Source organism: Saccopteryx bilineata, chromosome 4 (genome assembly GCF_036850765.1).
Source record: "Saccopteryx bilineata isolate mSacBil1 chromosome 4, mSacBil1_pri_phased_curated, whole genome shotgun sequence".
Taxonomy (NCBI): Eukaryota; Metazoa; Chordata; class Mammalia; order Chiroptera; family Emballonuridae; genus Saccopteryx; species Saccopteryx bilineata.
The window spans coordinates 197637558-197663875 of NC_089493.1; the positions used below are offsets into that span (position 1 = coordinate 197637558).

Below are 26318 nucleotides of genomic sequence, written 5' to 3' on the forward strand. Positions count from 1 at the left end.
ACTGCCTGCAGGAAAGGCTTCCCAGAGAGCACGGTACCTCCCGCCCTGGTCCTGGTAAAGCCTCTGGGGGACTTACAGGAGGTGACAGCCTTGGCGTTTATTTTAGGACCTTTCTCTCTCAGTGGTTCTTGGTGACATCTGCGAACAGGCTTTGCAGAAAGCAAACTCGTGTCCTCCCTGCTTACCGGCCCATGTGCATCGGTTCAGCCGCGCTCGAAACTGCCGAGACTTCCCATGCTGCCGCACCGGGTCCACGGAGCGGTTGCTCATCCTGCTTGGCCATTTGCAGAAGGGTTTTCCCAGCAGGAGCTCAAAGGGGGCTTTGCTCAGTGAACCTAAAAACGGGGAATGGCAGGTATGTTCTTTAGCTGGCAGAGGGCATGTGAAGGGAGAGAAGACAGTGGCGAACTGAGGCAGAGTAGCAGGAGAGCTTGACCAGCAGTAAGAAGACCAGAACCCATGATTCTCTGGTGCTGGTTCGTCCAGATTTTTTTTTTTTTTTTTTTGTATTTTTCTGAAGCTGGAAATGGGGAGAGACAGTCAGACAGACTCCCGCATGCGCCCGACCGGGATCCACCCAGCATGCCCACCAGGGGTCGATGCTCTGCCCCTCCGGGGCATCGCTCTGCCGCGACCAGAGCCACTCTAGCGCCTGGGGCAGAGGCCAAGGAGCCATCCCCAGCGCCCGGGCCATCTTTGCTCCAATGGAGCCTTGGCTGCAGGAGGGGAAGAGAGAGACAGAGAGGAAGGGGGGGGGGGGGTGGAGAAGCAAATGGGCGCCTCTCCTATGTGCCCTGGCCGGGAATCGAACCCGGGTCCCCCGCACGCCAGGCCGACGCTCTACCGCTGAGCCAACCGGCCAGGGCCTCGTCCAGATTTTTAAGTTGATTCGGGTAAGCACTCTGGACCTTGCCACCCATATAGTATTTGTGAACTGTCATAGCTTTTGGGGCCTAAAGTATTAACACGACAACAGGCAGAAATCACAGTTTCCCTGACAGGTCTAGCCACCTGCACTCCGAGAGAGCATCTGGGAGGGAGCCGATGTCCTGGCCCGGGAGGGAGGCCGTGGCTGAGGAAGGCGCACTGTGGTCGGTCACCACAAAGTTTCTGGGAAGAGTGCAAGAAGCCGTTGGAGGCATGCCGACCCCAGGCCGGCCCCCAAGAATCTTCCAGAACAGAGGCTGAGGCAGGGAAGAGGCCTGGGGTGTCCAAGTCTGCAGGATTCATTGCTTACCACAATCGCGTGGGACGCCCCTCGAGCCCCTACCCCCCGTGGGAAGGGGGCATCCCATCCTGTCTGGCAGGTGCTCAGAGCTGGGTGGGGTCTGATGGCCCCAGGCTGGAGTCCCCTCTCCCCCAACTTGGAGCATGTGGCCTGGCCCCCTAGGGCCTACCTACCTGAGTCTCCTGGGCCCACCAACCCCATGGCCCACCCCGACCACCCCCACTCATTACGGCCCTCCTCCCAAGGCCTTGGACCCAAGCTCCGCCCCTCCCCCCTCTTCCTTATCTCTTTCTCTCTAACCTTTTGCATTTTTTTTCGTCTCATTTCCTGTCGGGTTTTGCATTTCCCTCCCCCGCCCCTCCCGGTCTGTGACACACTTTCTCTCCTTGTCTCTCTCTGCTGCCTTCCTGGGTCTCCGGACTGCTGCCCCTCCGCCCCGGGCGGCTGCTGGACTCTGCGGGCCGGGCCGGGGACCGAGGGCCGGGCGGACTGCGCGGAGGAAGCGCCCGCGGCTGGCGGAGCATGAGCGCCCCAGGTAGGCGCGGCGGCGGCAGCGGTGGCGGCGGCCGCGGGGGTGGGGGGCCGAGACCGGAATGGGAGTGGGAGTGGGGGAGCGCACTGGGGAGAAAGAGCACGGTCGTGGTGTGGGGGGCGGCTGGGTGGGGGGAATGGAGACGCGAATGGACAGGGGCCCACGGCGTGGGGGTGCCCGGGGGTGACTCCGCTCTGAGGGGCATTGGAGGGGGAGGGGGCAGAGCTGACTGCTCCTCCGCGGTGCTGGGGCCTCATCCCTTGATTGATTGCCATTTCTTCCTCCCCTTTTCCCCTCTATCTCCGTCTCCCCCTTCCAAACTTTCCTGCCTTCCCCCTTCCACCTCCCTGTGTCTCCTCCGTGCTCGTCTCTGAGCTTCTCTGAGCGTCTCCATCTGGCAACGTCGCTCTGCCCCTCCGAGAGGAAAGGGGGTGAACGCTGTCCGGTGGTGGCAGAGGCCCGAGAACGGCTCCGCTCCGTGCACCTGCCCCGCAGGGAGGAAGAGAACCTTTTCTAACACCTGAAAGGACAGGAAGTTTCCAGACCACAGTCAGGCCTGACTCAGAGGCTCCTGAGAGCTGGGGGCCCCCAGCCGGCCCAGCCCGGGGCTGGGGAGGGAGGAAAGGACAGCTCCTCCCACAGGGAGTTGATGGAAGGCCGCAGCAGGGGCGACAGAGGTCCCCAACAAAGCCAGTGTGTAGAGGAGGTGCTGGTGGCCTTAGGTCTGGAGTCACCTCCCCCAGGACACTGTCCAGACTGGAAAGGCCTGGAGTCACCTCCCCCAGGACGCTGCCCAAGGCTGTCAGGGTCCAGCAAAGATCCCTAAACGGTCAGTATGCAGAGAGGGGGAGGGGAGCCCCTCCCTCGGGGCTCCAGGGAGCCAGTTGCACTGTAGGGAGCAGCTGGGCCCGCCCCCTGGGAACAGGTCTGTCTAAGCTGGGAGCTTCCATCACGCGGCCTTGACAGCTGAGGACCCCCTGCACAAACTTGGTCTTGGACCAAACTGACCTGTGTGTGCCTGGCCTTTTCTCAAAGCCTCTGATTTGTGGTTAAAAAAAATTTCTCCCGACATTTATGACTCCTGAAGGTACCACCAGACCTTCCAGAAAGGAGAAACACACCGGTCAGTCACTGGCCAGTTAGCGAGTGCCTGCTCTGGGCCTGATGTGCGCTGGGAGTTCCGTCCGTCCGTCCGTATGCAGGGTGACCGTGAGGGTGGGAACAACGGAACTGCGCTTCTGCCCTCAGCCCTCTTCCCGGATCTCTGCGTCCCTCAGTGCCTCCCCTAGTCTCCCCACCCCACAGCAGCTGTGAAGGGATGCTTCTGAATGGGGTGGGATGGGGGGGGGTCCTGGGGTGACCTGAGCGCAGAGGGGAGCCTGGCACCCCCGCCGGTCACCCCAGCAAACTGGTTTGGACCTACGTAGATTTTATTAGCACCCGTGTCCACAGCAAAGCCTGGGAGCCCCCCAGTCCCAGCAGTCTTGCACGGGATCATCCTCAGCGTGACTTTTTAAAATTGTGGTCGAATACACATGACATGAAAGTGAGCGTCTTAACCACCGTGTACGTGTGTCTGGCTCAGGGGCATTCAAGCGCACTCACGCCGTTGAACAACCGTCACCACCATCCACAACTTCTCATCGTCCCAAACCTGAGACTCTGTCCCTGTGAAACACTCAGCTCCCGCCCGCGTCCACCGTTCCCTGGCCGCCACCCTCCTACTTCCTGTCCGTGCGGCTGACCGCTCGGGGTCCCTCAGATGCGTGGGATCTTACAGCACGTGCGTCCCTTTGCGTCTGGCTCGTTTCACTGCGCATGGGGGCTTCGGGGTTGTCGCAGGCGTCAGAGTCCCCTTCCTTCTTACGGCCGAACAGTGTGCCCCGCGGTCGGCAAGAGCACCTTATGTTCGCCTGTTCCTCCTTTACGTGATCTTTTAAAACTGCCTGCGAACCAAAGTCTTCTCCTCAAGACGAGGGCCCTCGTTGGAGTCCATCTGTGGGCCACCTCTAGGTGGCGCTGTACCGGACGCCTTGGGGGACCCCCCCCAGCAGGGGCATGAGACCCAGGCGTCCCTAACCAGGCCGTGCCCGACAGGCTGTGTGTCCCATGACTAGCCTGTGGCTCAAACGCACACCGGATGGGAAAGAATTACGGGAAGAGAGAGAGAGGATGGGGGGGGACCAGCGGGGAGACAGTGGGACTCGGGTGTTTGTAGGAGATTCCAGGCTGACACGGTGCTGGCGGGGCAGCCTCCTGACCCCCCCCCCTCACTTCCCTACGTTGTGTTCCCCCCCCCCACTTCTGAAGCCAGGCTTGCCTCCCAGAACTGAAGGGTGGTGGTGTCTCAGGGTGGTGGGATGTGGAACACGAAGGTGCCCCTGTGATGGCAGCTCCTTGGACCACCTTCTGCGTGAAAGGCCAGCGTGGGTCCTGATGTTCAGATGATCAGGATGAAAAGGAGCGTCCGACGCTGGGGACCCCCGCCTCCTGAAGTCAGCCTGGAAACGGCCTCCCAGCCCCTGTGCTCACAGCCTGGGAGCCAGGGCCTCTTGGTAATGAGGATGGGGCTGAAGTCCCCTCTGGGCCGGCACTCCCAGGTAACCACTCTGACACAGCCTGACTGCTGTGGTTTTGCACAATTCGATCGTTGAAACTTGTGTTTGTTTGTTTGTTTGTTTGTTTAAATAATGTCAGATTAAGGGTAGCCGGCCAATAGGAGGGCTGGGCTCCACCTTGGAGGTCTGAGGCTCCCCGCGGGGGGAGCGTTAAAGGCGCGTCACGCCGTGTCCCACAGCCGTGGGTGCAAGTCGCCCCTGCTCGTCTGTCTGTGCTCATCCTGTGACCTTGGACGAGCCCACGGCCCCTTCAGCTCTTGGAGAGCCGTGTCTCCCCAGAGCACCCGGGGTGTTCACATTGATTATTTTCAGGCTTGACAGTTACACCCAAGCATAAAATGAGGAAACATGAGCTGTGACACACTCTCACCTCTACTGTCATTCCCGAGATCTGGGGAGGATAAGAGGTCCCACCGACCGTGAGGTCCAGCAAGGGGGGCCAGAGGGTGCGGCCTTCCCACACCAGCTGGTCGGGCTCAGTCAGTCACCTCGTTATCCCCGGTCGGCGATCCCGGTCCTCCGGGGGCGATGGCGACGGTTGAAGGAAGTCTACGCACGCCGCTGTGGCTACGCTGTTACCTGGTCGTTCTGAAAAACACGCGGAGTGATTTAAAGACGGAGGCGGAAAGAAAAGGAAGAAGCTCAACTCCCGAGGAAGTCCCTTCAAACCGCTTCCCTGCTGAGGAAGACTTACACGGACGGGTTCCCCCCCGTGTGCCACGCCGCACGCACGAGGAGAACACGGCGTGTGGGGCGCCCCCTGACCTCTCCCTGAGCGGCTCCTCCTCTGGGTCCGTGGTCTCAGTGGAGTGATGATTTTCCGGGAGGGGGGAGGGACGGGAGGGGAGGGGAATCTTTCTGGCTGTGATTTGCTCAGGGTTCTGAGATGACAATGGTCACCGTCCAGTATGTGGAATGGGTGTCGGTGGCCCTTGGAGAGGGTAACACCAGCTCTGCTCTACCTCCGGCACTGGCTCTCTCCTCCCTGCTCTGGTCCCAGGGTCAGGCTTCCCCCAGGGACACCCCTGTGACATCCTGGTTCTCTTCTCCTCCTGGCTTGTGCTGTAGAAGCGGCCGCAGACAAACGGGGTGGCCGGACTTGGCCGGAGGCAGAAAACAGGCAGTGGGCAGGACAAGGGTCCCCTGGACCGTAGCTTGCCGACGTCAGTCAAGGAATTCTGACCAAAGACAGATGCCTCATGGATATGAAGAAGGCACCGTGAACACACCAAGCAACACGGTTCATTTCTAGTTCAATACCTGGGCGTGAAGTCATGCACCAGACGCTCACCTCTTTTTACCTGTCATACCGTAGGCCAAAGATCAGAGAGTTTGATAAAACCGAATATTGACGGGGGGAGAGGGGACGCAGGCCGTCTCTTGTGCATCGATCTGACGATGTGTATGTACCCCCACGATAAATGAATACGCCCCTGGGGGGCCCAGGAATTCCGCTCTTAAGAAATTAGGGTGCAGCCCTGGCCAGTTGGCTCAGTGGTAGAGCGTCGGCCTGGCGTGCAGGAGTCCCGCGGGTTCGATTCCCGGCCAGGGCACACAGGAGAAGCGCCCATCTGCTTCTCCACCCCTTCCCCTCTCCTTCCTCTCTGTCTCTCTCTTCCCCTCCCGCAGCCAAGGCTCCATTGGAGCAAAGTTGGCCCGGGCGCTGAGGATGGCTCTGTGGCCTCTGCCTCAGGCACTAGGATGGCTCTGGTTGCAACAGAGCAACGCCCCGGATGGGGCAGAGCATTGCCCCCTCGTGGGCGTGCCGGGTGGATCCCGGTCGGATGCATGCAGGAGTCTGTCTGACTGCCTCCCCGTTTCCAGCTTCGGAAAAATGCAAAAAAAAAAAAAAAATTAAGGCACAAGCGGGCTTGTTCGTCTCGGTGGCATACTGATGTTCATCGTCGGGTTGTTTATTACCGGAAAACGCTTGAAACCACACGAGTACTCCTGACTGGGCAGGTCTGTCCGTACAGTGGAATTTGGGGAGGCCATGGATGTGACGGGGACCCAGGATCGATCTATAGTATATGGGGGTTTCTATAAGGAAACACCAGCACATAGGAGATGCCTAGTTGGACATCTGGGAAATGGGACTCCACAGTCTGGTCAATAGGGAAGAATTTAGCCTGGCCAGTTGGCTCAGTGGTAGAGCATCAGCCCGGTGTGTGGAAGTCCTCAGGTTCGATTCCCAGCCAGGGCACACAGGAGAGGCACCCATCTGCTTCCTCTCTGTCTCTCACTTCCCCTTCCGCAGCCGAGGCTCCACTGGAGCAAAGTTGGCCCAGGCGCTGGGAATGGCTCTGTGGCCTCTGCCTCAGGCGCTAGAATGGCTCTGGTTGCCACAGAGCGATGCCCCAGATGGGCAGAGCATCGCCCCCTGGTGGGCATGCCGGGTGGATCCCGGTCGGGCGCATGCGGGAGTCTGTCTGACTGCCTCCCCGCTTCTCACTTCAGAAAAAAAAAAAGGGAAGAATTTGAGTGTGTACTGTGCCTCCTCCTCTTTGTGTGTTTTTACCCTGCGTGTCTGCTATCTTTACGCGTCAGAAACGAGCAGGAAAAGCAAGGTTAAGAACGGAGTGGCCAGGGGTGGGTGTGCGCACCCCCATCTTCCCCTGCCAGGCCCAGGTCTAGCTAGCTTCCCTAGTTCCCACTCGAAGGACAAGTTTTCCGGTGTAATAACTTCTGATTCCAGCCCATGTCCTGATAAGAGGAATCCCTGCGCCTCACGCTCCTATTGAAAAATAAAGCTGGATTGGTTCAGAAAAGGATTTTCTTACATCGAGATACAGCCCACGGTACACCCCCAAATTCTGCATGTCCGGTGGAGGAGGGGTCCTCACGCCCCTCCCCGCCCCCCCCCACCCCGCCCTGCCTGTCCCTGAGCCTCACACAAACGGAATCACACGTGTGTTACTCTCTCATCTCCAGCTGGAATATCTTTCATGTTGTGTGTAGCAGTCTTGGGGGGACGGGGGGCTCATTGCCGCATCGCATTGCATTGTACGAATTCACCACAATTAATTTATCCTCTCTACCCTTGGAAAGCGTTGGTGTTGTTCGCAGTTTGTGGCTATTCTGATAATGCCGCCGCGAAACGCTGTTGTGGGAGTCTTGGTGGCCGTGACCCATTTTTTTTTTTTTTTTTAATCGGAGAACAAACAGAATCCCTGAGCCAGCGTTATCTGAGGGTTTAGTAAATGGTTATTTCAGCGGATGAGTGTTGGTCTGAAGTAAAACCGCCTTTTATCAACGTGAGCCCTGCCTCTGAGTAAGGACCGTGTGATCCATTGAAGTTTTTTAAGCAGACACGTCCTCCCCACTTTTTTTTTTAAAGGGTTCAAGTCCCATCGGTTCAGGAGGAAACGTTCAGTTGAACGATGGTGACACCTCGCACTTCTCTCTCCGAGCCTTTCCGTCCTCAGTCCTCAGATGCTTTTTGAAAACCGCCTCATTCACTTCCGTTGGGCCTGGGGCACGGACCCCTGCCCCCCCCCCACCGAGGTCATCCCTGCTCGTGGGTAAAAGATGGAGGGGCGTGGAGAGTTCCCCCCTTCCTAGTGGGAGTTCTCCTCCATCGTCGATAAAGCATGTCTTCCCACACTCTTAGGGGAGGTTCTTCCGCTGGGCCTTGGAGACACGGGGGTTCTGAGTCTGAGGAGGCTTGAGGTCCCCGAGGAAGGCGGCTTGCTTAGGGAGGAGCGGGGCTGGGGGGGTGTTCTCTCGAAGGCTCCTGGTCGGGAGACCTCGGACGGACGGGAGCAGAAGCAGAGGGTTGTTCCCGGGGACGCAGAGAGGAAGTCAAGACTTGACCGTGCAGCGACAGTCACCTTCTGAGAGGCTGGGGCTAGGGCTTCCACGTGTGGCCTCGGGGAGACACGGTTCAGACCGTCCGTCCAGCAGATCTCTTTGCAAGCGTTGTCTACACTCCCTGTTCCCGGCGGGATGCCCTTCACGGCCGAGTCCAGGGGTCCATGCTCTGTCCTCGCAGGCTGACCCCAGAGCGTCATACACCTTCAGTCCCCTCCTACTGCCACCTGGTGTCCGTGCGGCCCTGGGGCCCTCTGTATTTTTTCTCACGTCTATGACACTCCTCTCTAGTTTCTCTTTTCTGATTCCTACGTGTCTTGGACTTCCAAGCCCAAAGCGCTTTGGGCCCCCTCTCCCTCTTCTCTCCTACCCAGGTGACATTGTCGGGTCTCCCTGATCTGAGAGTTGTCCCGATGCTTGGGACACCCCACCCCCACCCCCACATGTCGATCCCCTGCCAGATTCCCCGCGTGAACCCGAGACTTGAATAGCCTGTCTCAGTGCATCCACCGGACGTGCCGTAGATCCAGAACCAGACTTCTCACCTCTCCCTTCCCCCCCTTCCCCCGCATCCTCTCCTCCATCCTGCCAGGTTCTAGGCTTCCACACCACGTGTCGATCCCCTGCCTGATTCCCCGCGTGAACCCGAGACTTGAATAGCCTGTCTAGGTGCATCCACCGGACGTGCCGTAGATCCAGAACCAGACTTCTCACCTCTCCCTTCCCCCCGCCCCCCGCATCCTCTCCTCCATCCTGCCAGGTTCTAGGCTTCCACACCACGTGTCGATCCCCTGCCTGATTCCCCGCGTGAACCCGAGACTTGAATAGCCTGTCTAGGTGCATCCACCGGACGTGCCGTAGATCCAGAACCAGACTTCTCACCTCTCCCTTCCCCCCTTCCCCCGCATCCTCTCCTCCATCCTGCCAGGTTCTAGGCTTCCACACCAGGGTCAGTTCCTGGATTCCTCACTGAGGAGTAGGAACGTGTTGCCAAGCTCAGCAGAGAGCTCCCACCTGCTCCGGCTCGGTCAGGAGAGAGTACGCCGGGGCCTGTCAGTGCTGTCTTTCCATAGAGACCTGCTTACCCTGCTGCAGACGGGGCGGGGGCAGGGAGGCGCGTACGCCTTGGCCGAGCCCCCTCTCCCCTCTGAGCTCCTCTTCCTCACGTGTTAGGTGCCAGGGCACATGGCAGATGGCAGGCGAGCAGAGACGGCGTGCTGCGGAAGGGCCCGGGCTCTGTGCCGAGGGCCCGTGATCCATAGCCCGGGTCTGCTGTGGGTGTGAAACTGAAAATTGAAGCCGAGTGCCCCCCCTTCTCCCTCCCCCCGATTACTCATCTCCTCCCTCGCTCTTCATGACCAAAGAACCCTTCCTTGCAGCGTGAACACTCCCAGGATTGCGTCGTGACCTTGAGCAGATCTCTGTCCCCGGGGCCTTGTTTCTTCACGAGTAAGATGGCGAATGAACTAGGTCCCGGCTTCCCACCACCCAAGAGCACTCCGGGGAGCAGAGAGGAAAGTCGTGGGTGAAAAACGGCTTTGGAAAGAACAGAATGTCAGAGAAGTGTGGGGGGTGTATTGTTATTCGTTGACCTCCCTAGTCATGAATTCCTGTTAGTCATGCCTTCCTCTGAACCATCTTACAGGGCTGGGCACCAGGGTCCCTTTCAGTTGGCCCTCCCCCTGGCAAGACAATGGCACCTGGGTTTCCCTGGTGACAGTGAGGAAGGGGATTACCCTGGGTGCTAGTGTGGGGTGCATTGACTTAACAACCTCCCCCCCGCAAGGGGCAGAGGGAAAGCCTGGTGTTTTCTCCAGGACCTCCCAGCCTGTCAGCGGTGGGCACCTTGCAGCCTTGCCCACGGGCCCCGGCACTCGGGGACGCTTCTGCACAAAGGGAGGGGGGAAATCTCCCCGCAGTAAGTTTACGCCTCCCTTTTGGGAATAGGCCTGATCACCCTGATTTCCCGAGTTGAGTGAGTCCCCCAGGGGGGCGTTGAGAGCAGCGGGTGCCACATGCCTTTCTTGTTACTATCTGGAGCAGGCGGCCGTGGGCCCGTGGCCTGCGTGATGGCGGGCGGGGGGTGGGGGGGCCAGGGGGATCCGGTGGAGGTCTCCAGAATCCCTCTCCTTTTCTGACCTGATGAAAAACAAGTGCCCGCGCCTCCCTCCACAAGTCTCCCTTCTTGCACCCTGAGCGGCAGGCGAGGCCCTGCGCTTCCTGCGGGCGCCCCAGACGGAGTCTCCCTGTGGGCAGCCCCCGCTAGGCGTGAACTTCTCCCGGAGGCCCCGGGGAGCCAGCGGTCCTGGTACGACTGGGTGTAAGCAGAGCTTTGGGGGCATCTCTTCCCACCGAGCGGTGTACGCCAAGCTGGGGAGGCTGGGATTCATCGCTCGGGCTCTTATCTATCAGAGAGAGCGTTTTATTGCAACGCGTCTCATCTCCCGTCTTCTACTCCGGGCTTTGGCCCTGCGGCCTTTGTCGTGAGCAATGTTTGGTACAGTCTGAAATGAGAAGCATTCAAAGCTCTTCTAAGACGTCAAGGGTTGGTTTGTTTGGTTTGATTTTTTTTTTTTTTTTTTTTAGTGGCAGAAAAATAAAGGACTTGCGTTTCCTGTAGGACTGGAAACGGTGAATCAGATTTTTGTTTTGCTTAAGACCTGAAAATCTCGGGCAGGATTTGAGAGGCTCTGGACAGAGCTGAGCGCTGTGTTTCGGGGCCTGGGGGCGCTGCTCCTTCCAGACAGGCCCTTCCACGGGGAGAGGGGGCGGCTGCCCACGGAGACTGATCTGAGAGGGGCCAGAAAGGCTGCCTGCTGGCGAGTGCGCCCCAACATGTCCCCCCTCCGCCTTTCCTGTTCCGTGGGCATTTTCAGTGATTCAACACCCGGTCTCACTCACAGAAGAATGTGTGTCATGAGCGTGGACAAGCCATTGAGCTTCTCCACTCCTCTCTCTCTCTCTCATCATCATCTGCGAAGCAGGGGTCACAGCACCCCTCTCACAGGAAATTAAGCTAGCTACCACCTACAGGGTGCTCTGCCCGTGCAGCAAGCACGCCGCTGGAGGGGGAGACATGTGGTGAGTGCACACATGCACTGACCGCACACGCGTGGTGGTGACCCAGGCGCCAAGTGTCCGCTTGTATTTCTTCGTCTGACCCCCCCGACATGAAACCCCATTCCTGCTCCGTTATTACCATGAAACTCATTCCTCTACACGTCCCCGGGGGGGCTGGCCGTCACGGGCACGCTGCTAGGAGCTGGGGGTAGAAAGATGAACCACTGCCACCCCCACCCCCACCCCCACAAGCCTCCAGTCCGGGGAGGAGATAGTCGGGGGCAAGGTGAAGCGTGTGTAATAAAAGCAGAGCACAGGAAGGCCCCGTCTGAGGGCCGGGAGCACACGGGTTTGCCCGAGGGAGCGGTGGGGACCTCACCCCCCCCCACCCCCCACCCCGGAGTCCAGCAGCTGGAATGAGGCTGGGGAATCCCGGCCGGCAAAGAAGAGCGTGGGGCCGCACCATGGCCGTGTGGTGAGTGTCTGTGTTTGGAAAACGTCCTGAAGATGCCGGGACAGGAAGACAGGCCACCAGGGAGGCAGAGGCTGTCCTGCAGACCAGGGCCAGTCGCTGGTTCTGAGACGCCCGCCAGGGTGGATGTGCGGGGTCAAGAGCTCAGAGAGGACGGCGAGGAGAGCAGATGGGAAGCCCGAGGCAAGAGGCAGGGCGCTCCCCCAACGGGACCCGGGCCAGGCTAGTGCTGTTATTTTAAATAAACTTCACATGAGTGTGTGACATGCACGAGAGACACACACACAAGTCCCAGGTGGGAAGCTCAGAGGGTTTTCACAGTGCCACCTGCTCTCGGGTCAAGAAACATAACATGGCCGCTTAGAACGATGATAGCGATTAACTCATCACAGTTAATGACTTAACGCAACATTCACTTTGGGTAGAAGGATGTCCCAAATATGAAGTGGGGCATTCACGTTGTTAAAAATGACTGGTTGGGCCCTGGCCGGTTGGCTCAGCGGTAGAGTGTCGGCCTGGCGTGCGGGGGACCTGGGTTCGATTCCCGGCCAGGGCACATAGGAGAAGCGTCCATTTGCTTCTCCACCCCCACCCCCCCTCCTTCCTCTCTGTCTCTCTCTTCCCCTCCCGCAGCCAAGGCTCCATTGGAGCAAAGATGGCCCGGGCGCTGGGGATGGCTCCTTGGCCTCTGCCCCAGGAGCTAGAGTGGCTCTGGTCTCGGCAGAGCAACGCCCCGGAAGGGCAGAGCATCGCCCCCTGGTGGGCAGAGCATCGCCCCTGGTGGGCGTGCCGGGTGGATCCCGGTCGGGCGCATGCGGGAGTCTGTCTGACTGTCTCTCCCCGTTTCCAGCTTCAGAAAAAAAAAAAAAAAATGACTGGTTGTTCGCTGAAAATGCCAATCAAAGTGGGCACGCCCTGTGTTGTCCTGACAACCTGACCAATCCTCCATTGTTGTGTGTAGCGGTCATCCTCTCATACTTTTATGGACAGGAAGTCTGTCTTATACACATTGCACATTTTATTTATACAACGACGAATGGCTTAGCAGGGGTCTCAAACTCGCGGCCCGCGGGCCGCATGCGGCCCGCCCACCAATATTGTGCGGTCACAGACTGGCCCGCAGACTAATCCACGAAGTTTGATTAGTCTGCGGGCCGCACAAAATTGGTGGGCGGGCCGCATGCGGCCCACAGGCCGCGAGTTTGAGACCCCTGGCTTAGAGCATGCTTTCATTCATGTCTGCCGAACGGTATTCGAAGGACTTTGTTGCATTTACACCCCCGTTCGTCGCAGATGAGGGTTCCGGGTGCTCCATGTCTTTGCTCACGCCCGGTATTGTCTGTCTCTTCATGTTAGCCACTTAGGTGGGTGTGCAGTCAAAACACATCATTTTGAGGTTTAAATTTGCATTTCGCCTATGACTAAGTAGTGCGCCTTTTTGCGTAATTATGGGCCATTTGGGATCTGCTTTGTGAAGTGTCTGTTCGAGTGTTTTGCCTGTTTTTCTCTTGGGTTGTCGCTTTCTTATTGAATTGTAGCAGCTCTTTATATATGGAAGGCAGGAGTTCCTTTGCCGTAATTGTATTCCAGATACTTTTCTTCAGTTTATGGTTTGTCTTTGCACTTTCTTAAGAGAGTATGCTGATGAACACATTTTTTTGTTGTTGTGTTTTGTTTTTTTACAGAGACACAGAGAGAGTCAGAGAGAGGGACAGACAGGGACAGACAGACAGGAAGGGAGAGAGATGAGAAGCATCAATTCTTTGTTGTGGCTCCTTAGTTGTTCATCGATTGCTTTCTCATATGTGCCTTGACTGGAGGGCTACAGCAGAGCGAGCGATCCCTTGCTCAAACCGGTGACCACCTTGCACTCAAGCTGGTAAGCCTGCGCTGAAGCTAGGTGAGCCCACACTCAAGCCGGTGATCTTGGGGCCCCGAACCTAGGTCCTCCGCACCCCAATTACTCTCCATCCACTGTGCCACTGCCTGGCCAGGCCACATGTTTTCATCTTCATGTAGACCATTTATGTTGGGTTTATTTTTCTTATGGTTAACTCTTTTTTGTGAGTCCTGTTTAAGAAAGATAGGCCTACCCCAAGGTTTGTGTTTCCTTTTAAAAAGCTTTATTGTTTCATCTCTCACATTTAGATCTATAATTCATCTAGAATGGATTATTTCTTTTCCTTTTAAATCAACTGCATTAAAGTATAATTCACATACAGTAAAGTCTACCCAGCATGGCAGCTGGCTGCAGGCAGGCTCCAGGGGGCTCAGCAGGGGTCTCTGCAGCCCCCGCAGCCCTGAGATCCAGGAGCTGGGGGTGGGCTGCAAAGCATCGTGCAACCCCTACTCCTCCTCTCCATCCTTCCCTCTTTTTTTTTTTTTTTTTTTGTATTTTTCCGAAGTGAGAAGCAGGGAGGCAGTCGGACAGACTCCCGCATGTGCCCGGCATGCCCACCAGGTGTTGATGCTCTGCCCATCTAGGGCGTTGCTCCGTTGTAGCCAGAGTCATTCTAGCGCCTGAGGCAGAGGCCACAGAGCCGTCCTCAGCGCCCGGGCCATCTTTGCTCCAGTGGAGCCTCGGCTGCGGGAGGGGAAGAGAGAGACAGAGAGGAAGGAGAGGGGGAGGGGTGGAGAAGCAGATGGGCGCCTCTCCTGCGTGTCCTGGTCGGGAATCGAACCCAGGACTTCCACACGCTGGGCCAACGCTCTACCACCGAGCCCACCGGCCAGGGCCTCCATCCTTCCCGCTTGATGGAGTGCTTCAGTGGGCGTGGTGCTGAGCTCGATCCACTGTGGGAGCTTCCGGAGTTTGTTGTCAAGTCAGAGAGAGAAGCGGCCGGAGCTGGCTGGCCTCTCACCTCGGCGGCATGGGGAGTCCGCTTTGGCATCTTCTCCGCCGGGCACGCGTCTTTCGTGACAGTTGGAAGCAGACGGGCAGAATCTCTGGGCACCTTGCCTCTGCGGCTGAGGGGTCAGGACAGAAGAATGACCTCATCACGAGGCCCCTGCCCTCCCCACCTCCCCCCCCCCGCCCTGTCTGTCTCTTACCTCAGCTTTCCTGTTATCCACTTAGAGGCAGAGGGGCCCAGGTGTCGGGAATTGGGGCTCCTGCCTGAGGCCAACCTCTGCTAAGGGGACCCCACGCTGCCCATCACGTCAGCCCCCTCCAGCTTCACACGTGTGCTCCACCGGGCAGCCTGCCCCCACTGCGGGTGGGGCTCCCACGGTCCGCCCTGAGGGTGCCTGGCTGCCCTCCCCGCCTCCGGTGCCGCGCCCACCCGTGCTGTTACGGTCCCCCCCGCCAGCCTCATGACCCCTCTCTGGCTGCCTCCCCTCTGAATCTCGGCTGCACTTTGTCACGAGAGACGTCACGGCGGGAATGCCCAACGCGACAGCTGCTATGGCAAACAGCTTGGCGGGTTGTCAGAGGATGACACCTGGAGTCACCCCCGCGGCCAGCAACGCCGCTTCTCGGTCAGGACGCGAAGGAATTGAAACCCCCGGTGTTCAGGGCGCTCCTGGACACAAGTGCGCACAACCGTGGTACTCACAGCAGCTGAAAGGTGGAGTTAACCCAAACACTCACAAGCAGGTGAATGGCTGAGCCAAGCGCGGTCAAGTCCAGACAGCGGGCTGTTGATTATTTGGCCGTAAAGAGGAAGGAGGGGCTGGCAGGCTTCAGGGAGGAAACCGCGGTGCTCAGGGGGAGAACCCGCCCAGCGGACCACGTTCCACTGACATGAAGCTTCCAGAACATGTGCGTCCAGAGAGACAGAGAGCAGACCAGGGGGTGCCCAGGGCTGCGGGAAGACGTGACCGCCGAGCAGAAGTTTGGATCCGGGTAAAGGTGATGGTGCTCCGTGGCGACTGTATGAAATGCCAGCCCCTTCCTTGTATGCTGAGAATGGTTAGTTTTACGTTATGTGGGTTTCACCTCACTGAAAAGACAGGCCTCGTGGGTCCGTAGAGCTAGAAGGAGCTTTGACCCAGTCCCACCTGGCCGGTGGTGCAGGGGTCCGCGGTGGGGTGTCCCAGACAGTCGGATGACTCTGATGTGTGACAGATGCCACCGAGGAGGAGAAAGGGCCCAGGCAGGTAAGGTCTGTCCCCATACAGGAAGGTCAGGTCTGGGAAGGGGGCCTTCCCCCGCTCCCTCCCCAGCTCTCTCTTCCCTTCCCTCCTTTTGTTCGGTCGTATGTACATTTTTCATCCTCACTTTAGCCTCAGTTTCCAGCGTCGCTGGCGGGGCAGTTTCTGGACTTTGAGGTTTCTGCCGGCAGCAGCTCTGTGATGGCGGTACACGCATGTCCCAGCTCCTCTAAGCTCCGGTTCCTCTTCTGCGCGTGTGGCTGGCACCTTCCGGGCAGGCTTACCCGAGATGCCGGCTGCGAGGTGCTTAGGGCGGCCACACCGGGCGCAGGGCACGCCGACAACTAGGTTAGCCGTTGCCGGTATTGACGACCCCGGTTCCCTCCACGGCCCCCGTTTGGGTTTCGTATTCATTACCAAACCAGCCTGCTCCCCGGAGAGTGGGTCGGGGTGATTGTATAACTTCCAGTCCAAACCGGGATGCTTTTCATTGCCACGTACATCCAGATCATCGGTGCCCTCTGGCGCGTGGTTCTGTGGACTTCGGTGCGTGTGTGGGCGCTGGTGACCGCCAACGTGGTCTGGGCTCAGAACAGCTCCATCCGCCCAAATAACGCCCCTCGTGCTACTCCTTTTTAGCATTGACCGATGAGTTCTGACACCTCCCTTCACCCCAAACCCTGGCACCCACCCATGAGTCCTGACACCGCCCTTCACCCCAAACCCTGGCACCCACCCATGAGTCCTGAGACCACCCCTCACCCCAAACCCTGGCACCCACCCATGAGTCCTGACACCGCCCCTCACCCCAAACCCCGGCACCCACCCATGAGTCCTGACACCGCCCCTCACCCCAAACCCCGGCACCCACCCGTGAGTCCTGACACCGCCCCTCAACCCAAACCCTGGCACCCACCCATGAGTCCTGACACCGCCCCTCACCCCAAACCCTGGCACCCACCCATGAGTCCTGACACCGCCCCTCGGCCCAAACCCCGGTACCCACCCATGAGTCCTGACACCACCCTTCACCCCAAACCCTGGCACCCACCCATGAGTCCTGACACCACCCCTCACCCCAAACCCTGGCACCCACCCATGAGTCCTGACACCACCCCTCACCCCAAACCCTGGCACCCACCCATGAGTCCTGAGACTGCCCCTCACCCCAAACCCTGGCACCCACCCATGAGTCCTGACACCGCCCCTCACCCCAAACCCTGGCACCCACCCATGAGTCCTGACACCGCGTTTCCTCTCTTCAAGAGTGTCCTGTTGGACTCACACCCTGAATCGCAGCCTCCTGAGACGAGCGCCATCCGTCCAGCATAATGTCTGAGGTCCGGACACCTCATTGCGTGCATCTGTGATCCGTCCCTTTGACGGTTCAGCAGGATCCGTGGTGTAATGTCCCGTGACTGGGGAGTCACTCGTTGGTGGACATTTGGGTTGTTTCCAGGTTTGGGTGATTAGGCATAAACATCAGGGTGCAGGCTTTTGGGGGAACATCCGTTTTCATTTCTTTGGGGAGGGGGGGGTCGGTGCCTAAGGGTGGCATTGCTGGTAAGTATGTATTTATTTTATAAGACACTTCCAAAGCTGTTTTCCAGAGCGGTGCGCGGGCACGGTTTGGCCGTCCTATCACACAGTGGGAGCGTGCCAATGGTTCCTCCTCTGCCCCGGCACCGGCAGCCGGCAGGGCGTATTTTATGGGCACTGACCAGGTGCCGTGGTATTATTGCACGACGGTTTCGCTTTGCCTGTCCCCGGTGGGGAGAGCAGTGTCCTTTTTGGTATAGTGTCTGTTCAGGTCTTTTGTTCATTTTTCCAGTTGGGCTGTTTGTTTCCTTAGCGTCCATATTCGAGTCCCTCTTACGTTCTGGAGACCCGCTCTTTTGTCAGACAGGTGACATGCACGTCACACCCGCAGGGTGTCTTCTCCTTTCTTTATCAGGGTCTTTTGCAGAACAAAGTTCTTCATTTTCCAGAAGTCCGGTTGGTTCCGTCTTCCTTTCACGAACTGTGTTTGCGGTGTCTAAGAACTCTTTGTTTAACCTGTTTGTCAAAAACGTTTTCTGGCCCTGGCCGGTTGGCTCAGTGGTAGAGCGTTGGCCTGGCGTGCAGAAGTCCCGGGTTCGATTCCCGGCCAGGGCACACAGGAGAAGCGCCCATCTGCTTCTCCACCCCCCCTCCTTCCTCTCTGTCTCTCTCTTCCCCTCCCGCAGCCAAGGCTCCATTGGAGCAAAGATGGCCCGGGCGCTGGGGATGGTTCCTTGGCCTCTGCCCCAGGCGCTAGAGTGGCTCTGGTCACAGCAGAGCGACGCCCCAGAGGGGTAGAGCATCGCCCCCTGGTGGGCAGAGCGTCGCCCCTGGTGGGCGTGCCGGGTGGATCCCGGTCGGGCGCATGCGGGAGTCTGACTGTCTCTCCCCGTTTCCAGCTTCGGAAAAATACAAAAAAAAAAACAAAAACAAAAAAAACCTAACCTCGTTGCCATGTTGAGTTTTTAAATCCATGAATATGGTATCCCCCCCCCCCCCCCCCCCCGCATTCAGGTTTTCGATTTGGTTCATTAGTGTTTGTTCAGCATACAAATCCAGAACCTGTTTTGGGAGATGTGTGCCTAAATTTCTTCTTTTTTGTTTTCTTAAACCTCATTTAACACAAACCAGGAAACTCTTGAGAGTAAGGGGCAGCACTGTTAATGAACTACCCCAGGGTTGTCCCAGGCAAACGGAAGTGTCTAGTGACTCGTGCCCTCGGTTGTGGATGACTTTCCTAAAAGCACGAGGCTCAGACTGGACACAGAATGCCCAGGGTTGTCTGACCCTGCCAATGGCAGAGGGGAGCCCCTCATGTAGGCTTCTTATGAACTGGATACTATACTCTCCCCATCAGGAGGTAGCCAAAAATCCCACTGGTGTTTGTTTGGGTCTGTTTTAGATTTTATTTATTCTTATTTCTAAAAGCTTATGCATGGAAACATTCTTTGAACGTGTTCAAGGACGGTCGCCAAAGCGATACTGCCTCTCTTTACAAGTCTGTCATTGATCCAGGTACACTCCCCTGAGGAGCCCCGGGCTGAGAGTCCGGCGTGTTCTGTCTGGACCTCTCTCTAAGCATGTGACTGTAGCTACAGGGATATACGTTTCAGTTGGGGGGCACGACACAATACTTACTGTTCTGCCACTGTTTTTGCTTCACTTAGAAATATGTCTCAGAGCTCTTTCCATGTTATTATAAACTCCACCCCAGGGGTCCCCAAACTACGGCCCGTGGGCCACATGCGGCCCTCTGAGGCCATTTATCTGGCCCCCGCTGCACTTCCGGAAGGGGCACCTCTTTCATTGGTGGTCAGTGAGAGGAGCGTAGTTCCCATTGAAATACTGGTCAGTTTGTTGATTTAAATTTACTTGTTCTTTATTTTAAATATTGTATTTGTTCCTGTTTTGTTTTTTTACTTTAAAATAAGATTTGTGCAGTGTGCATAGGAATTTGTTCATAGTTTTTTTTATAGTCCAGCCCTCCAACAGTCTGAGGAACAGTGAACTGGCCCCCTGTGTAAAAAGTTTGGGGACCCCTGCTCCACCCCATTCTCCACCCCCTCGGGCTCATCCATGGTATAAAAGCACCGAGTTTAATGCAGTCAGTCCCCCTACTGATGGACAATTAGGATCCTCTCCAATTCTGTGCAGAGAGGCGACTGTCTCTCCAGGTTAGGTGGCCAACGAAGACATTGCCAGGTGTAGGGTACATGTATTATATCTTCATGGCTATTGCCAAATTGCCTGCCAAAATTGGCTGGACCAATTTCTATTCTCACCAAGACAGGATGAGAGTATCATTTTCCCCTGCACCCTTGCCAAAACACTAGATTACCGTGATTGAAAAAAAAAAGGTGTGCCACTCAGATTGCTAAAACACTCTCAAGATAGCAACAGTCGCCAATGATGATGGACAGTTGGCCGTGTTCTAGGCTCTGCTCCAAGAGCTCTCTCTGCTCGTGTCTGTTGACTCAATCCCACAGCGACCCTGGGAGGCGGGGTCACCTCGCGTTCTTGTTTTAACAGCTGAGGAAACTCAGGTGCTGGGTGGAATCTCATTGTTGGGACTGTTTTCTTGCTTACTCTTTTTTTTTTTTAAGATATTTATTTATTTATTTTAGAGAGGAGAGAGAGAGAGAGAGAAAGAGAGAGAGAGAGAGAGAGAGAGAGAAGTGGGGAGAAGCAGGAAGCATCATCTCCTGTATGTGCCTTGACCAGGCAAGCCCGGGGTTTTGAACCAGCGACCTACAGTGTTCCAGGTCGACGCTTGATCCACCCACTGCGCCCCCACGGGCCAGGCTCTTGCTTACTCTTCAGCCTAATGATTGCTCTGTGGTCATTGATCACACAAAACTCCGCAGCCTACGGGTTCAAACGCTGCCCGTCTTTCCTTCTCTACCATGTCCCTTGTCCTTGCCTCACTGACGCTCTCTGCCCGTTAGACTGTATTTCCTGTGTTACGGATGTGTCCCTAGGCCGTACCCCACACTTGGGACTCGGCTGCGCCGTTGCCCGTTTAATGACATTGGACTCAACTGCATCAGTGGTTTCCCGAACCGTATTAGCGGACTAGGCCTCGGCTGGGAAGGCCTCTCCTCACCCAAGATTATAAGCATATTTTTTTGAAAGTTCTTTCTTATGACGCTTTTTGGAATTTTTTTTTTAAGCCATTCATCTGTCTTGAAGTTATTTTTTGCCAAGGGGCCAGAGAGGAATGCTAGTGTCTCCAAATGGTGAACGAATGATCCCAACCGTTATTGAATACCACCTGCTCCTTGCATTGTCTGCATTGGTTTGGAATGTCACTCTCCTGGGACGCTGAATTTCTCCACGGGGTCAAGCCGTGCCCTAGGCTTCTGTTCACCGATCTAATTATCTGTTTCTGTACCTCTGCGGCCTATTGTTGTAAAACAAATCTCGATATCTGGACAGATAGAAATTGAACTTGGATTGGGCTGCCTCGCTGAACTCTCACTAGTTCAGCAGTTTATGGTCTCATTTTCCTTTTTAAATAATTACTTTTTAAAATAAGTTTTCATTTGCGTCTTGACATTCTTTTCGGCACCTCATTTGGGTGATGGCATTCTTTTGCAATTTTTTTTAAAATTTCTTTATATTTTCATCAGCAAAGATGCCATAGGTTACTTCTGCATGTCACGATTGCTTGAAACCTCTCTGGTGGCTAATCCAGGGTGAATGTCTGTGAAATGTCCATGCGTTATTTGAAACCAGTTTGTCTGCCCTGTCTTTGGGAACAGCAGTTTTCTAAATTGATGCCTTAGCACAAACATGTTAATTACTTTTAATCCTCTGACCATACTAATTTGTCCCCCGTCTTAGGGGCTCCCTGAAGTCTCTTACCGTGACAGTGACTTTGCCTGTTTCTTCTTGTACGCCTCCTCTCAGCTCCTCCTCTACGGGGCTTCAAAGCCACGTCGTCAGACACGTACACATTGATGGTAATGATTGATAGCTCCTCCTCATGGCATCAAAACCTCCTCAGTCCCTTTTACTGTTCCCCCCCCTTAAATCCTATTTTCTTGTTAACCCTTTTATGTTTGTTGTCGTGGGTGACACATCGGACTGATTCATCATAGTTACCTAGTGGTTTGTATGTCTCATCATTTTATTTGTGTTTTGTGTTGGGGTTTTTTTAGCTTCCTGCCTTTTGTAAACTCGATGGCGTTTTTTTCTTTGTTCTATTTTTTTCCTGTAATGGTTGGCTCATCCGCTGTTTCTTATTGATCTTCTACCTACTTGTTCTATTCATTATTGAAAGTGGGTTATTACTGAAGTCTCCAGAAGTCTCCAATTGTTATTGTAGAGTTATTTCTCCTTTTAATTCTATTGATTTCTTTTTTCTTTTCTTTTTTTCTTTTTTTTTTTGCATCATACACCTTGGGGGGGGACTCTGTTGTTAGGTGTGTATATGTTTGTAATTGTTATATTTAATCAATTGATTGACCCTTTTATCAATATAGAATGTCCTTCTTTGTGTTTTATAACAATTTTTACTTAAAATCTATTTTGTCTGAGAGGAGGGTAGCCACACCAGCTCTCTTTGGTTACTGTTTGCATGGAATATCTCCTTTTCCTTCTTTATTAAGACCCCATTTTGACGACCTTACTCTAATTTAGTCACCTCTTTAAAGACTTTATCTTCAAACACACCTACAGTCTGAGTTACAGGGGGCTGGGATGTCAACATGAATTTGGGGGACACTATGTGTGTCACCGCAGGCAGGTACCATTGTTTCTTAGAACCTGTTTTACCCCCTGGGGGTATTTTTTTTTTTTCTCTCCTTGCTGATGATATACATGGTTTTCTGGTGGCTTCATTATAGGTCTTGCCTGATGAACATTTTGAGTCCTTGCATGGGTAAAAATAATATGGTTTTTCCCCCCTTTTCCCTGGAGTCACTGTTTAGCAGAACATAGAATGTGACTCTAAAAATTATTTCTTTCGTCCTGACCTGTGGTGGCACAGTGGATAAAGCGTCAACCTAGAACACTGAGGTCGCCGGTTCAAAACCCTGCACTTGTCTGGTCAAGGCACATATGGGAGTTGATGCTTCCTGCTCCTCCCCCCCCCTTTCTCTCTCTCTCTCTCTCTCTCTCACTCTTTCTCTCTCTACTCTCTAAAATGAATAAATAAAAAGAGAAAAACAAAGAAAAAAATCATTCCATTCTTCGGAACTGTGAAGATATTTTCCCTCCATTGTCTTCTTCACCTGGTATTGCCAACTGGCCAGCCTCACTCTGTTTCTTTGTAGGCAGAATATCACTGCCCGCCGACAGGAGTTTGCCCTGTGAGCCTGGTAGAGGGAGACCCAGAGACCTCCCCACAACGGGAACAGATGTGGCCTTCTCCCACCTTCCTCTTCCTGCCGCTGTGTGTGTCCTTGAAAGCTGATGACTCTTGTCTTTTTTTTTTTTTTCCAGTTCTTAGAAATTTTTTTCGAGTTGGTCTTCCCCTCCATTCTTTGTGTTTTCTCTTTCTGGGTCGCCGGCTGGAGAACTGTCGGACCGTCTGGGTCCATCGTCCGTGTCTCTTGATTTTTCTTTCCTCCTGGCCGACCCCTTATTTTCTGGATTCTGGGAGAATTCCTCAGTGCGATGTTCAGGCTCAGGAATTCGGTCCACCAGCTCTGTTCACTCTGTGAATTCAGCCCACCCGCTGATTTTTGTGCCAGGGTGACGACGTTTTAAATCTCAGGGTGCACGTTCAAGTGACTTGTTCTGCTGGCTCCGTGAAAGGTTTCCCTGGTGGAGGTTCTGTTCGGTTTGGCGTTTTGGTTTTTTTTTTTTCACTTGGTTGTTTTCTGTCAAATGCCCAGTGTGTCTGGATGAGTGGACAGCATCTACATTGGACATTCTCTATAACCCGTCGACCACACTACATCTATTCATGGCAGCCTTCTTGTGTGTGTGTGAGAGAGAGGATTCCAGTTCTCTTGTAGAGAAAGATGCTTTTCTTGGCTCAGAGGCCTCCTGTTCCTCTTGGGCTTGCCTGCACAATCCCATCCCTCACCTCAGATACTGTCCTGTTTCTGACCACCCGGCCCATGGTCTCAGCTTCCGCCTGTGGGAAAACATCCTCCATGGTTTGCAAAGGTCCAGCCAGCCCAGCTGCTCCTGTCCCTGGCAGGGCTCTAACATGTCACCCTCGTGTCACTCACGTGTCCAGCACTTTCAAGCTTGGGATTGTCCATTTCTGTGGCCGTTTGGACTTCGGATTCTCTCTTTCAATCTTATCAAAAGATTCCACCAGCCTGGGAGCACTGCATTGTGTACAATTTACCTTCTTCACGCAACCTTACATGCTCTTTAACTGCCTACATTACATAATTGTGTCACTTGGACAATCTAATCAAACCCCAAGGTTTTTTTTTTCTTTTTTCCTTCCCCACAAGTCTCTGTTATGCCAATTTCCCCCCTGTCCTGTCCTCGAATGCTTTTTTTTAAGGCAAAATGCAGCCACCTTACTTTTATTTTTATTGAATGCCATCTGTGGTTTGGGCCGCACATTCCCGCCTGTCTGTCCTCTTTGAATAACGATGAGTGCGTTTATCACACTCACGATCTCTTCCAGTGCGGTGGCTCTGGGAGACCTGATAGCACACCTCCTTTAAATCTTGGCTGACCTCATTGCCGAACGCGGTGAATGCCACGGGGCCCCCCGACAGGAGCTCCTGGTTTCACCACCGGAGACCTCACCCTGGCTTTATTTATTCATTGTGCCTAAAAGACGGAGCTGCTGTCTGTCGCTGCCCGTTAGATAACGCCGTTCAACAACTTGTGGGCTCGCCTATCAGGAAAGACAGCCGACCCAAATCCCATGATCTGATCCTCAAGGTTATCACAGAAAATCAGCGAGAAGCTCGGACCAGGGCGCGCGGCTGGTTGGTTCCTACTCGCAGATGAGCGCGCACTGCCCTCACTCACGGTCGGTCGCCGGATCGCCCTGGCACACGGGTTTGCCTCCCGAGCTGGAGCGTGAGCCTCTCGTGGGAGGGGACCGATGTGGTGTCCCGGGGGGGGGGGGGGGGAGCTTTGCGCACACCTGCATTCGCACGTGGAAGCGTTTGAGTGCGACGCTCTCTATATAGTGACACGGCACACCACGGTGGTGGAGAAGATGTTATGATTTTGATTTTCCAGATGGGGAAGGGCCTTGCCTAAGTTGCCCAGCCGGTTAGGGTGGGGTTCATCCGCCTGCCAGACCCAAGCCCAGGCCTCCGCGTGGCACGTGCCCCCTTCCCAAGCACGTTGTCACCCCACCTCCCTGTCCGTAATTTGAGGAGAGGCTCAGAAAATGCATCCTGTGAAATTTCCCCCTGACAAGAGTTGAGGTAAATGAATGAAGGGACCACCCTCCCCCAGCAGGGGTCACCCACCCTAAAAGATGGAGGGAACGGGGTTGCTGAAGTGACTGGGTCCTTCCCACACCTCCTCAATAGACACCAAGCCAGATGTCACCAGGCAGTGATCCCTGTTCACGGATGTCCTCCACGGTGCAGAACCCTGTTCACGGAGGTCCTCCACGGCAGAAGGGGGGTGTTCTTACCTAAGAGTAAGGCTTGGCCGCGTGCTTTTTACCTGCACTGTCCTGGGAGAGAGCGTGGGCCGGTGCTGCTAACAGGTCCCCATTTTCTGAACGGACTCAGAAAGCCCTGGTGTGGACCTGAGGTCATCGGGCTTCTCCGGGATTGATGGGCACGTGTCCCGAGCGGGTGTGCTTCTCGAAGTATGACCCGCAGGACGCTAGTCCTGCGAGCTGCTTCACGGAACAGGGATCCCGCGGGTCAGACACGTTGGGGAGGGCTGCGTGCTGCACCTCCCTCGGGCAGACCCGTGTGCGAAGGTTCTGAGAAGACCCGGGTCTGTATCATTCACCCAGTGGCTCACCTTTTCTTTTATTTATTTTTTTTAGATAAGCACAGAGAGGAATTCTGACCCTAGAGACTCCTCCCCCTACTCTCTGGTTGAACGTGGCCATTGGGCGGATGGATACCCCGTCCCGTCCTCCGTCCTCCTTTAGAACGCTCCGTTCACTTCCTCCAGGTCTCCTGGCGCGATGTCCTAACACAGGTTCCTTCGTGTGCTTCTGTATCTCACGCTGCCGTTCCCCCCCCCCCCCTCGCCGGGGTGGAAGCTTCCTGAAGGCGGGGGTCACACCTATTTTCTGCGACACTCGAAACTTAGCGCCGAGCACAGTGGCCGGCACGCGGTGGGTACGCGGAAAGGTATGCGCGGCACATGATGCGTGTCCAGACTTTATTTTGGTCTCCTAGGGGCAGAACCACATAGTGTGTGTCTCCATTTATATGCGCTGCCCAAGGAGGAACCCGTACAGACAGAGCAGATCAGCGTCCGGCCGCAGGAACTGGGGGAGGGGGCATGGGGCGTGCCTGCTAACGGGTTAGGGGGCTTCTCTGGGGGTGATGGGCAATGTCCGGAATGAGATGGCAGGGATGGTGGCCTGACCTTGGGGATGGACGGAAACGTGTGGGGCTGTATACTTGAAATGGTGAGGTTTAGGGTGTGTGAGTTAGATCTCCCTTAAAATACATAAGTGCCTAAGTGTAGCGCTGGTGGAATGAATCCGCCCCTGAGGGGGGGAGGGGCAAATGTGAAAACCCAGCACTCGGCACCTTTTTCAGGGAGACCCCCAGAAACGCTGAGCGCACAGGCGCGGAGGGAGGGTGCAGGGAGTCCCTCGTTCACTGCGGATTCTCCTGCGTGTGCAAACACGTCGGGCAGCTTGCCAGCCATACCGTCGCCGCGAAGAGCACAACAGATGGGGTCCCTGACCTCTGGGGTCCTGCTGGGCAGACGCTGGAGTCCTGCAAGGAAATGGCAGGGGTGGGGGCAGGGGTTCTTCCCCGTGAACTTGGATAGAAGCGATTACATCTTCATTCTTGCGGCGGCTTAATGAAAACTGAGTTTTTCCTTTCGTTAGGA

At 55.6% G+C, this 26318-nt stretch overlaps 1 protein-coding gene across 3 annotated transcripts in view; it reads left to right on the top strand.

The window, feature by feature from the left end:
- The first annotated feature begins 1619 nt into the window (after positions 1–1619).
- CARD11 (caspase recruitment domain family member 11) overlaps positions 1620–26318 on the top strand; it is a 91766-nt gene continuing 67067 nt past the window's right edge. For all 3 annotated transcript variants that reach the window (XM_066273475.1, XM_066273479.1, XM_066273474.1), the window contains exon 1: positions 1620–1763. The gene's annotated coding sequence lies outside the window, so the exon portion shown is untranslated. The remainder of the gene's footprint in view (positions 1764–26318) is intronic.